This window comes from Alligator mississippiensis, chromosome 15 (assembly GCF_030867095.1).
Source record: "Alligator mississippiensis isolate rAllMis1 chromosome 15, rAllMis1, whole genome shotgun sequence".
NCBI classification, from domain to species: Eukaryota; Metazoa; Chordata; order Crocodylia; family Alligatoridae; genus Alligator; species Alligator mississippiensis.
The window spans coordinates 13,784,214-13,796,842 of record NC_081838.1 but is presented as its reverse complement, the minus strand read 5'-3'; the positions used below and the strand labels follow the sequence as shown (position 1 = coordinate 13,796,842).

The following is a 12,629-nucleotide window of genomic DNA, read 5'->3' as shown; positions in this document are numbered from 1 at the left end:
GGGTGCAACCCCGGGAGGTAAGGAGTGACCAGGCGTACATGGAGGGACTACGAGGTACCCGAAAAGTGACATCACTGACGGGAGAGAAGAGCGGGGTAACATCCTGTAGACAGCCAGATAAAGTGTGAGAGACAACCTGGGCGAGAGGCCACAGGTTACCCCGGCCCCATGTAGGGGTCAGCCTACTTAGAGAGTAAGGTACCTGGCACCCCAGCGTAGGGGCCAGGGAAAGAACTGCATGGGCCCCTCACAACATAGTAGAGTGTTGTTTTGTGTTTTCCTTTGTGCTTCCCCCATTTGGAGGGGTTGAAGTGTAGGACTAGGTGACACGGCCGAGGTAGCAGCAGCAGAGCTCTTTTGCGGCTTTGCCTTTGGTTAGGGCACAAGTCAGGTGTCGTACCCTGGAGGGAGTCAGTTTCGAGGCCTGGATTGCCAACCACAGGCAACTCTAGGCTAACCAAGTGAATTAGCCTCAGGGAACCAGTGCCCCGGATGGGAGGGGGCTAGCAAGGCTGCCGTAACTAGAATTACAACAAGAGCAGGAGTGTGGCCAGGAAGACTCAGTGACCCACTCAGGTGTGGCATAAGGCCAGAGTGTAGGGGAGGTGGAGCCCTGCAGATGACCTCTGGACAGACCCCACTCCACAGAGGGACCCCGAGTAATCACCCCCACACTGGGGTAACATTCAAAGTCATGGCAGGCGAGATTGGGGAGGCCACTCTGGGAGTAATCACCTACTCAACGGCCTACCGGAGACTGTGGGGTGAATACCACCGGCCACTCGGACCAAGGCCACACATAACCGGATGTTCGAGGCCCAATGGTCACATTCTGCAATCTAGAAAGTGCAGTATTATCAGTCATGGAGGTGCGACTGAAAAGGACCAGGTGCTCTATCTGAGAGAGAAATACAAACACCCGGTCTGAGGTAAGAGGAAAGACCAAGGCGCACAGACATGTTCCAGGGCTGATTTTCTTCTCTGTGTAGCACTTCAGTGGGAATTAAGTACTGCTGGATGCGGGGCTCTGCACAGGAAGAAATTTCACCAGCACATCTGCAAATAAGGAATGGAGGGAGAAAGTCCCAGGAGACAAATTTTATGCTCCAGAGGAATTTTAAAGCACAGTAGCAAGTGAGTATACAGACACAGAAGGGATACAGAGGAGAGAGCAAATAATTCCCCAGGTTTTCCAAAGGGCCACAACCGAGTTTCTACACCTAGCCCATTTTCATCAAGTTGTGTTTCTTTCTTTGCAGCTGCTGACTTTTACTACAAGCTGTTTCCTTGTATTTATTGACCACTTTTCTCCATGAATAATGTCACATGAGACAAAGCACCAGGTAAAGAGGGGAACAAGCAGCTTCTCCATGATGCAGTTTGTTTCTAGTTAGAAGAAAAAGAATAAAAGATCATCTCTTTCCTGGTGACACCAACACTTTTTGACACCGCTGGACGTTTGTACACACTACAAGATTTCCCATTTACACTGGTATAACTGCTTTTGTGTTTGCACTATTGGGATTTCCTGCCACTTTAAAAGTCTTTTCTACGCCACTGTGACAATGCCAAATGGTCTGCAATGAATTGCAAGTGGAGTCTAGGGAAGCAGAGGCTTCCTTTTAAATAACAGCACAGCACCAAGAGGCCTTAATGATTTACAGCATGGAGAATTCAATGTTCCTAGAGTGACCAACCAAAGCATAAGAAACACAAGTATGGGGGAGGGAGTTTTCTAGCAATGGGAAGCCTTCACAACGGAGGTGCTGAGTGCTTAGCACTGCTCCAAGCCATGTCCTTCAGGTCAGCCATGAATCTCTGTCTTGCTTTTCATGTCTGTATTCCTTCAAGTGCTGTGGATATTCAAGCCATATTTGGCATGGCCAGCAGTTTCCATAGCTGTTTCTACAGCCCCACTAGGAAAACGGGCAACAGCACCAACCACTCCAAACTAGCCTTCCAGAGCATTGATCCCAGCAGCAACATCAGGATAGATTTTTTTAGAGCAGGGTTTCTAGCACTCAGACTGGCCCTCTTACAACAGTTCTTCCAACATGTTTAGCCTGTCAAACATCATGGTGTGCTGGCAGCGAACCTGAAACACAACACGGAGCAGAGGTAACATGACATATCTGCAGTTCTGATGGGATCAAGGGTCAAAACTTGAGTGCAGTTCTCAGGGAGATCTGGTAGGGACCTGGAGACTGGAGGACGGAGCAGGGAAATGCTGACCTCAGCCCTCCTTTCTGCCTGTGTCAGTGCTCTCCTTTCCTCCATCTCATCTCTTTGCTCCATTTGCCCACAGCCTCTCCTCTAAACAACAGTTTCAAAGCCTTCTCGCTTTCTTTGCCTTAAAGAAAGTTTCAAGAAGATCACTGCAGGGGTTCAGGGGGAACTGCACCCCAAATTCTTGAAAGCGAAACTCATGTCACATGTATGTGTTAAGGCACAGTGGGGTCAAAACTGAAGGGATGGTGGCCACTGGTGAGGCCACAAAGCCTGCCAAGTTTCAAGGTGATAGGTGCAGGAGTTGGGGGGAACTGCACCTCAAGCTGCTGACAGGCAAAACTCATGACATAGATGACCCTGTGTGTGTTAAGGTGCAGTGGGCTGAATACTACAGGGTTGGTGTCCCCTACTGAGGCCACAAAGCCTGCCAGCTGTGAAGGAGATCAGTGCAGGGGGGAGTTCTGGGTTCTGCGGCCCTGCACCTCTAGCTGCTGATAGGCAAAACTTGTGTCATGGGTGCTTGTGCAACTGTGCCTGTCTTGGGACATGGGGGGGGAGGAGGGGGGACGGGGATGGGGGGACTACTGCAGGCCTGGCTGCTAAGCAACTGTGTTACCAGTTACCAATTAATTATGATTCACTCAGGGACCAGCTCAATACACAGTATCTAGCTAGTACATATCAAGTTAACGAGCATGGATTAACACCTACTAAACCACAGACTAAGGAGAGGAAATAATCAATACAGATAATCAACTGCCCCCAAGACAGAGACAGCTAGCTGCACAAGCACCCATGTCACAAGTTTTGTCTGTCATCAGCTAGAGGTACAGGGCCCCAAAAACCCCCTGCACCGATCTCCATGAGAGCTGACAGGCTTCATGGCCTCAGCAGGGGCCACCACCCCTGCAGTTTTCAGCCCACTGCACCTTAACACACACAGGGTCATCTATGTCACGAGTTTGCATGTCAGCAGCTTGAGGTGCAGTTTCTCCCAGAACCCTGCACTTATCTCCTTGAAACTTGGCAGGCTTTATGGCCTCACCAGCAGCTACCACCCCTGCAGTTTTTCACCCCCTGTGGTATAACACATACATGTGACATGAGTTTTGCTTTCAAGAATTTGGGGTGCAGTTCCCCCCAAACCCCTGCACTGATCTTCTTGAACCTTGAAAGGCTTCGTGCTCTCAGCAGAGCCTACCACCCTGCAAGTTTCATCCAAATCAGACAAAAAACAACAAAGTTATAGACATTTCATTGGTTCCCCATTATACCCTATGGCTGGACCTCTGAAGTGGCTCCAAAGTGATCCAGACATGCTGCGTCAGATGCTGAAGCATCTGAAGCTTCTACCAATCCAAAGCATGGTCCGAAGCCTCACACAGTGGTGGGGAAAAGGGAGACAGTGAGCTGTGAGAACAGCTATCGTGCTCCACAACCTGTGGAGCAGTTACTAATAAACCAATTTTCTTTTATCCTGCTGATGGGGTCATTTCCTACACCCTCTCTCTTTGGGGAATTAACTTCTTATTCTTCCATCATTCCAAAGCATGGCAGGTGAGTCCCAGGGAGAGAGATCTTGTTATTCACCCCCACCCGGCCACAGTGTACAATGTGCAAGTGACTGAGTGAGCCCCATGAGATTCTGTTGCATGAAAAATAATATTATTACCATGCCCTATGATGGCAGTTTGGTATTTTAGACTTCTAAATGTGTCGTGGAGAAGAGTATATTTATTTAGAGCCAATTCCACTTTTGCCTTTAGCATCTCTTGTTTTTGGCAGCAAACTTCTCCTGGACCATCTTCTGAAGTAAACAATGACCAATTACATCATGTTACCATCTCCTTTCTCTTCTCTTTCTTTGTGCAGGAGAATTCTGCTAAGGAAAAAGCAAGTCTAAGTTGCTTAGCTGTTAATGGAGGTGTAAAATTGGGAAGCTCAGTATGTAGTACAAAGTGGAAAGCTTTGTTATATTTCAGGTGATTCCAATGAAAAATATCCACCGCTCCTTTGCAGTTAACAGTTCCTAAAAAAATGGTATTCATATTCTCCTTAAAACATTCCATTAGTTCCTTTAGAAAAGTGAACATGTGATCTATGCAGGTTTTTGAGAATGGAGTTGAAGTCTATGGAGTGGAATTTGAGTGCAGTGGGTTTGTCAGAAGAGGGGTCAGGGAAAGTGAAAACCCTTCTCTAAGGTACAACCCAGCATGTGAGTGATTCTGAACTCTTTCTGAGTGTGTGTCGGGAACATCCCCTTCCCCTTCCTTGCAGTGCTTTGGGTCTTTTGTGGCACTCTTATTAACAACATTAATTTATGGAAACATCCTCAAAAATTAAATGTAAAAATGTTTAGAAAACAGCCGGTTAGCTCTAGCTTTGTGGTATATGGTGAAAATATTTGCTTCTCTTCTGAATCAAGCTCAATGCTAAGTTCAAAGTGATGACAAATTTCCTTCAAGAAGGAAATTCTGAATGTCAGAAAGTGTTGCTTTACCCTCCCAGTGTCACCTCTATTAAGGCATCTCAAGAGAACCAGAAATGTAGTTGGCCCAGAAATGTTTAGGATGGATAAAACCTGCAATGTGCATGTGGAATACCAAGAGGCAGAAAGCAGATAATAATCAGAAGCAGGCAGGAAAACAATTATTTCAATTTAAGGTGTGACATTCACAACAGGATGTTTTGCATCTAATAAGGAAGAAAAAGGTGTTTTGGATGCAACAGGAAGTTTAAGAAGCTGTATAAAAGGACTTGCAAACCAGTGCTCTTTATTCATTTCTCTTGGGTTATTCCCTGTGGTAAACCAGGTAAGTCTGATTCAACACAATCTCTTCATAACTATGGGGATACTGTGTTAAACAATCATTGAACATTAGGATTGAATCTTGCATATATGTTCTGCAATGATTTTGGATGTTATGGTGTGCTAAAGAACTGCAGAAGCTTTCAAAGAAAAGACAGGAATTTGAACGGAACATGGGAATTTGGGATGCTCGTTCTTTTTCACTAGGGACTGGGGGTTGAATCACTGAGACTGACAAGCTTCACACCCAGCTTTTAACTTAGTTGTGTACAGAAGAAATCCCATATTGCATTCTTTCCAAGTTTCCTTTCTGCTTTTGGATGCAAGTAGTATTTGGCATTATTGGAGCTAGGACAAAAGACTAACTGAATCGCTGTTCTGATCCATTGGGTTTATGTGTGGGTGATTAGAAACATCAGCTGCAGATTCTCAGCAGAAAAATCTGGTGGTCGGGCACCTAGCAGTGAGCTAGCTGCTAGCTTCCCCACCAGGAGATAGAGCCCTGCACTCGTTCTACCTCCCTTGCCTCTGATTGGGGAGCCAGAGCCAGGAGATCCCTGCTGCCAGGCAAGGACATTGTCCCTGCACCAGCAGCAGGCCGTCCTCTGGAGCCAGGATACAACTGTCTCCTGGCCTGTTCCCTGCCAGCCCCTGGGCTAGGTCCCAGGGGAAGTCTGGAGCTCCCCCAGTGGTGAAAGGGGCCCATTTGCAGGGCTGCAGGAAGTTTGGTGCTAAGAGCAGCAAATCTGCTACCTAGTCCCTGCATGTGTAGACACTTGCCCTGGAGCACTTAATCTGCAGAAGTTTACTCCTGAGTAAACTAAGCCCAGATAAAATGCACGTGTAGATGTGTCCATTGTTGATCCCCTTTATCGTGAATCTCAGGGGAAACTGATTTGTAGTGGAAGAGGAATACCCTTGGTTTCATAGTGTCATAGTTGGTAAGGTTGGAACGGACCTGATCAGGTCACTAGTCTGACCCCCTGCCTTGAGCAGGAAATAATGCTGGGGTCAAACGACCCCGGCTAGGTGATTGTCTAGCCTCCTTCTGAAGACCCCCAGGGTAGGAGCGAGCACCACTTCCCTAGGAAGTTGGTTCCAGATCCTAGCCACCCTGACTGTGAAGTAGTGCCTCCTGATGTTTAGCCTGAACCTACTGTCCATCAGCGTATGGCCGTTATTACTTGTAACTTCCGGTAGTGATTCGGGGAACAGGGACTCTCCTATTGCCTGCAGGTCCCTCTTGGCAAGTTTGTAGGTGGCCAGCAGATCCCCTCTCAGCCTTCTCTTGTGGAGGCTAAACAGGTTCAGGTCCCGTAGTCTCTCCTCATATGGCCTACCCTGCTGCCCCCTGATCATGCAAGTGGCTCTCCTCTGGACCCTTACCATGCTAGCCACATTCCTCCTGCTGTGCGGCACCCAGAACTGGATGCAGTACTCCAACTACGGCCTGACCAATGTCGCATCGAGGGGGAGGATCACCTCCTTGGACCTGCTCGTGATGCATCTATGGATGCATGACAAGATGTGGTTAGCCTTCCTGACTGCGTCCCCACATTGGCAGTACATGTTCATCTTGGAATCAATAGTGACTCCAAGATCCTTTTCTGCCTCTGTGCTGATGAGAAGGGAGTCCCCCAGCCTGTAGGGATGCTGCTGGTTCTTCCCCCCAGGTGCAGCACCTTGCACTTGTCAGTGTTGAAACCCATCCTATTCTCATCTGCCCACCCCTGTAACCTGTCCAGATCTTGTTGTAGCCTGTCCTTCTCCTCTAGCGTGCTCACTTCTCCCCACATCTTAGTGTCATCTGCGAACTTGAACAAGGTGCTTTTCACTCCCTCGTCCATGTCATCGATGAAGGTGTTGAACAGTGGGGGCCCAAGGACCGAGCCCTGGGGAATCCCACAGCCCACGTCCCTCCAGGTGGAAAATGACCTGTCCGTTAATGAGGATGCGGTGAAAGACAGTGTCGAAGGCCTTCCTAAAGTCCAGAAAGACTACGTCCACCTCAACACCTGCATCCAGGGCTCTTGTGACCTGGTCGTAGAAGGCAACCAGGTTTGTCTGACAGGACCTGCCTCTAATGAACCCATGTTGATTGCCTCTAAGCATAATATCTCCTGCTAGTTCCTTGCAGATGCACTCCTGGATAATTTTCTCAAAGAGCTTCCCCAGGACTGAGGTAAGACTAACAGGCCTATAGTTTCCTGGGTCCTCTTTCTTCCCATTTTTTGAAAATGTGGACCACATTGGCCCTTTTCCAGTCCTCTGGCACCACACCAGAGCACCACGAGTGCTCATAAAGCTCTGTCAGGGGTCCCACAATGACCTCTGCCAGTTCCCTCAGCACTCTGGGATGGAGATCATCAGGACCTGCTGATTTAAACATGTCCAGTCCCTCCAGGAATTCCCTGTCTAGGTCCTCACTGACCCTGGGTCCTTCCGGATTGCCAGTGGGGGGGGAAGTCCCTGTCCTGCTCAGAAAAATGGAAGAAAAGAAACTATTAAAGAAATTAGCTTTGTCGCCTGGCGCTACCACCAGATTACCAAGCATATCCTGCAGAGGCCCCACGTTACTTGGTATCTTCTTTTTACCCCCAATGTCTTTAAAAGAGGACTCCTTGTTATCCTTGATCTGGGTCGTTAGTCCCAGTTCTATCTCTGCCTTAGCCTTCCTAACAGCCCCCCTACAATCTCGAGCAATGGAGGTATACTCCTCCTTGGTGAGGCACCCTTGCTTCCATTGAGTGTACACCTCCTTTTTGGCTGTGAGATGTTCCTGGATGCTTTTGGTGAGCCATGGGGGCTTTTGAGTGCTCTTGCCCCCCTTGATCCGCATGGGGATTGTCACCCTTTGGGCCTGGAAGATCGTCTCCTTAAGGAATGACCGCTCCTCTTGGACTCCCAACTCCCCTCCCCTCCAGGACCTCAGTGCCTCCCTGACTAGTCTCCTTAGCTCAATGAAATCCGCCTTCCTGAAGTCCAGGGCTACTGCCTTGCTGCAGGCCTTTGCCACCGTGAGCTGGATGGTGAATTCCAGTAAAGGATGATCGCTATCGCCCAGGTGGTCGAGCACCCACAGTACCCTCTCCAGGTCACATCGCCTGATGGTGGTGATGAATGTGTGGTGAATGTGTGGAGGAAGGAGATGGGAAATCCTTTCCTTATCCAGAGTGAGACCACAGTCAGGCCCAGCCCCACAGTATTACAGAGGGATTGCATCTCAAAGTGTACTCCAATTGACAAAGGAGAGGGATGGGGCCAGTTTTGCTTCTGTTCAAACACCTCAGTGGATAAGCTTTATTTTATATTGGTTTTTAACTCAGCAAGTGGTATCTTGGAGAGAAGGCCCAGGCCGTACAATTGGGAAGACCATGAGGTCTCAGGAAAATCTGAGGCCACAGAGTGCCGAATGTTTGGATTGAAAAAGCAAGCTCTCAATCAGGGTATGTGCTTCAAGCAAAAGGGGTCATTTGGAAGAAGGGACCCAACAAACTCTGAGGATAGATATTGTGTTTTGTTTGTTTCCCTTGTGGTGCCAATCTATTTTTTCTTTCCTTATTGGTGTGAAACTTGAACAGACAATACCTTAACTTACAACGTGAGGCAGGGAGCGGGGTGTCCAGGTGGAGGAGCCCACATGAAGAACCCGACCAGAAAAACCCACAATAGAGATGTGGTCACAGATGCATAGAAATCAGGTGTAGCCTTCTAGCTCTCAAAATTACATCAAGTGGTGGCAGGTTAGGATTATTGGGTGACTAGGAGCTCTACCCATCCGGTATTCAGGCAACCCTGGTGTGAGTACACCACAGTCACCCATGGACACTGATCTGTAATCCTACAATAGGAAACCTTCCAAATCTGAGTAGAGGTTGGAGTGATCAGGAGGGAGGCATGAGGCTGTTCTCTGTTTTTAGAAGTATGGGAGGGAAGGACCCAAGAGATTTGAGGGCCTGGATTATCTTTCTGCAGTGTAGACAGCGCAGTCTTATCAGTATGAAAAGGAACAGATGCTGTACGTGAGAAAGAAAAGCAAACACCAAATTTGGGGTAGGAGCAAATAACAGGGTACACAAACATGCTCCCGGGCTGATTTTCATCTCTGTGTAAGACTTCAGTAGGAATTAAGCCATGCTGGTTGCTGAGGTCCGCACAGGAGGGAATTTCACCAAAGGGTCTGCAAATAAGGAACGGAGGGGAAAAAAACCCAGGAGACAAATATTATGCTGCAGAGTAATGTTAATTTTAATGCACATAAGAAATTGAATATACAGCCACAGAACAAATACAGAGGAGAGAGCAAATATTCCCAAGCTTTTCCAAAGGACCACAACTGGGACTCTATGCCTGGCCCATTTTGTACAAGGTGTGCTTCTTTCTTTCAGCTGCTGACTTTTACTACCAAGCTTTTTCCATGTATTTACTACTTGTCTCACCGAACAATCTCAAATGAGGCAAAGCACAATATAAGGAGGGGAATAAACAGCTTCTCCATGATGCAGTTTATGTAGCCAAGTTTCATGTTACAACCAAAGGATAAAAGAGCATCTCTTTCCCATTGACACCAAAAACATTTGACATCACTGTGGTTGTGTCATGTGATCTGCAATGGATTGCAAGTGGAGTCTAGGGAAACAGAGGCTTCCTTTTAAATGACATCACAACATGAAGAGACCTTAATACTTAAGAGCGCAGAGAATGCAAAGTTCCTAGAGTGACCAAGAAAAGCATAGGAAATACATGTATGGGGGAGGCAGCCTTCTCACAATGCTAAGCCCTCTAACTATGGAGGTACTGAGTGCTTGGCACTGCTTAAAGCCATCTCCTTTGGGTCAGCCGTGAATCTGTATCTTGTGTTTCATGTCTTCATTGCCACAAGTGCCGTGGATATTCAAGATGGATTTAGCATGGCCAGCACTTTCCATAGCTGCCCCTACGCCCCCAGCGGGAAGAGTAAGGGTAGCAGTATCCAGAACCGTACGAGCTCCCAAGCCCATAACTGTATGGACTTTTGTAGTTGCATGGATCCCAACAACTATTCCAAGATGACCTTGAATAGCAGGGATCCCAGCAACTGCTCCAAGATGGCCTTCTGTAGCAGGGGTCCCAACAGCCACTCCAAGATGGCCTTCTGTAGCTGGAGCTCCAACTACCACTCCAAGATGGCCTTCTGTAGCAGGGGTCCCAACAACCAGACTGGCCCTTGTACCAGAGGTCTTCAGTTGTGTCTAGGTTGTCAAACATCTTGCTGTGATGGAGGTGAACCTGAAACACAGCAGGGAGCAGAGGAAACATGACACGTCTGCAGTTCTGCTGGGATCGAGGGTCAAAACTTGGGTGCAACTCTCAGGGCAATCTGGTAGGGACCCAGATACTGGGGGATGGAGCAGGGAAATGATGACCTCAGACCTCCTTTCTGCTTGTGTCACTACTCTCCTTTCCTCTCTCTTGCCTCATTGCTCTACTTCCCCTCAGCCTCTCCCCTAAACAACAGCTTCAAAGCCTTCTCACTTTCTTTTCCTGCAAAATGCTGGATGGAAACCAGGCTCCAGGGCTGTTTGGGGCAGCTGTAGCAGGAATTGGTGAGGGAGCCTTTAGTCCAGGCCTTGGCAGCCCCTGGCCCGATGGCGCAGGCACAGTCCTGGGACGTGGGGAATGTGCATCCATGTCAGGACCCAGAACCCAAGTCTTCCACTTTGTCTCCTACCACTAGGATGTTGGTGGTCATAGGTGAATTGCACCTCTGATGTTTGTTGCACTTGGTGCAAGTCAGGGCTGTGGGGAATCAGTTCAACTGGGGAGAGATGTGGGATATTGGATATTGCCCCCTCTCTTCTGGAATTCACATGCTACCTCGTTTGAATTGAGGACCTAGAGCCTCTTTATTTGAGCCAAGGGGACCCTGGACACCGAACTCAGGATTTTGATTGCCACTCCTGATTGGGCACATCTCCTTTTTTGCACAAGACATGGCACAGCATTGCCTCAGCTGGGTCCCTCTTAACTCTGGCTGTAAGTGTCCCAAATGCCCTTGAAATGCCAACCTCACCTGTGGGCCCCCTATTGCCGGCCACCTGCCAACTGCAACAAAAGCAACAAAAAGAAGGGGAAGACCCTGAGCAATGCAGAAGGTGCAGTGCAGTAAGTGTCAAGCCTTACTGATGCTTGCAATGACAGCCATACAAAGGCCAACTTAGAAATGGACATAGATCAGCGACGAAATGACTAAATCCTGGTGCTTCTGATCACATCACACCCATCACACCACACTTCTGGTTAACTTGGGTCCCAGTTCTTCTTGTCTGTCCCTTGCTCCACTCCCTTTAAGCTGCCCTGCTGACCAGCCCCTCTTCAGCCCCCTTATCCTCAAAGCACTTACTGAAACTGGGGAACCCAGCCCTTGTTTGAGAGAAGAGTCCCACTTCCCATCAATTTTGGAAAAATTTTGTGCAGGCTGGGGTAGGGACATATGAGGGAAATTCTAATCGCAAGTCAGCAAATTTTCTAACTAATACATGGGAAAAAGTGTCTTTTATGGCAAGAAAACAGAACGAATAGCAGTTGACTTCAAAGGAATTTAACTAACTCTGTGCAGTTGAGAATCTGCACCTGATATTTCTAATCGTGCACACAAAAACCCAATGCATCACAACAGTGACTCTGCTGAGCTTTTGTCTTGTCTCCAGTAATACCAAGTGCCACTTGCTTCCTAAAGCAAGACGAAAGCTTGGAAAGAATGCACTATGGAATTTCTTCTCTACCCATCCAAGTTAAAAGTTGAGTATGAAGTTTGTCAGTCTCAATGATTCAAACACCCGATCCTTAATGAAAAGTAAGAGCGATCGTCTCAAATTCTCCTGTGTCTGTCAAATTGCTGCCATTTCTTTGACATTTTCTGCACTTGTTTAGTTCCCCTTAATATCCTAAAACATCCTACAGTATATATGCAAGATTCAGTCCTAATGTTAAAAGATTGTTTAACACAGTATCCCCATAGTTAAAAGAGATTGAGGTGAATCGGACTTACCTGGTTTACCACTAGAGTGAATCAAGAGAAGCGAGTAAATAGCACTGGTTTGCAGGTCCTTTTATACAGATTCCTAAACGACCTGGTGCATTTGAAACACGCTTTTCTTGCTTCTTAGATGCAATACATTCTGTTGTGGATGCCACACCTTCAATTAAAATAATTGTTTTCATGGTTGCTTATAGTTATTAATGTGTCCTCTGCCTCCCGGTATTTCACATGCACTTGAAATGTTTTTCCATCCTAAACATTTCTGGACCAATATTCCTGGTCTTATGGAAATGACTTAATAGAAGTTGCACTGGGAGGGAAGGGTAAAACTTGCTGACAATCAGAGTTTCTTTCTTGGGGGAAAATTATTCAGCACTTGGACCTTAGCATGGAGCTTGATTCAGAACAGAAACAAATATTTTCACCATTTACCAAAATGGTAAAGCTAGTAGGCTGTTTTCTAAACATTTTGAGATTTAAATCTTCAACTGTATTTCTATAATTTAATTTTGTTTATAAAAGCCCTGCAAAAGAGCCAAACGACTGAAAGGAAGGACAAAGGGGTAAGAG

General features: G+C 47.3%; 1 long non-coding RNA gene across 1 annotated transcript; it reads right to left on the bottom strand.

Moving 5' to 3' along the window:
• Window positions 1-9,262: 9,262 nt before the first annotated feature.
• LOC132245760 (uncharacterized) lies at window positions 9,263-12,223 on the bottom strand. Its single transcript, XR_009457474.1, has 2 exons — window positions 12,069-12,223; window positions 9,263-10,306 (listed from the first exon to the last, which is right to left on the bottom strand). It is a non-coding gene; the product is annotated as an uncharacterized LOC132245760 (long non-coding RNA).
• Window positions 12,224-12,629: the final 406 nt, after the last annotated feature.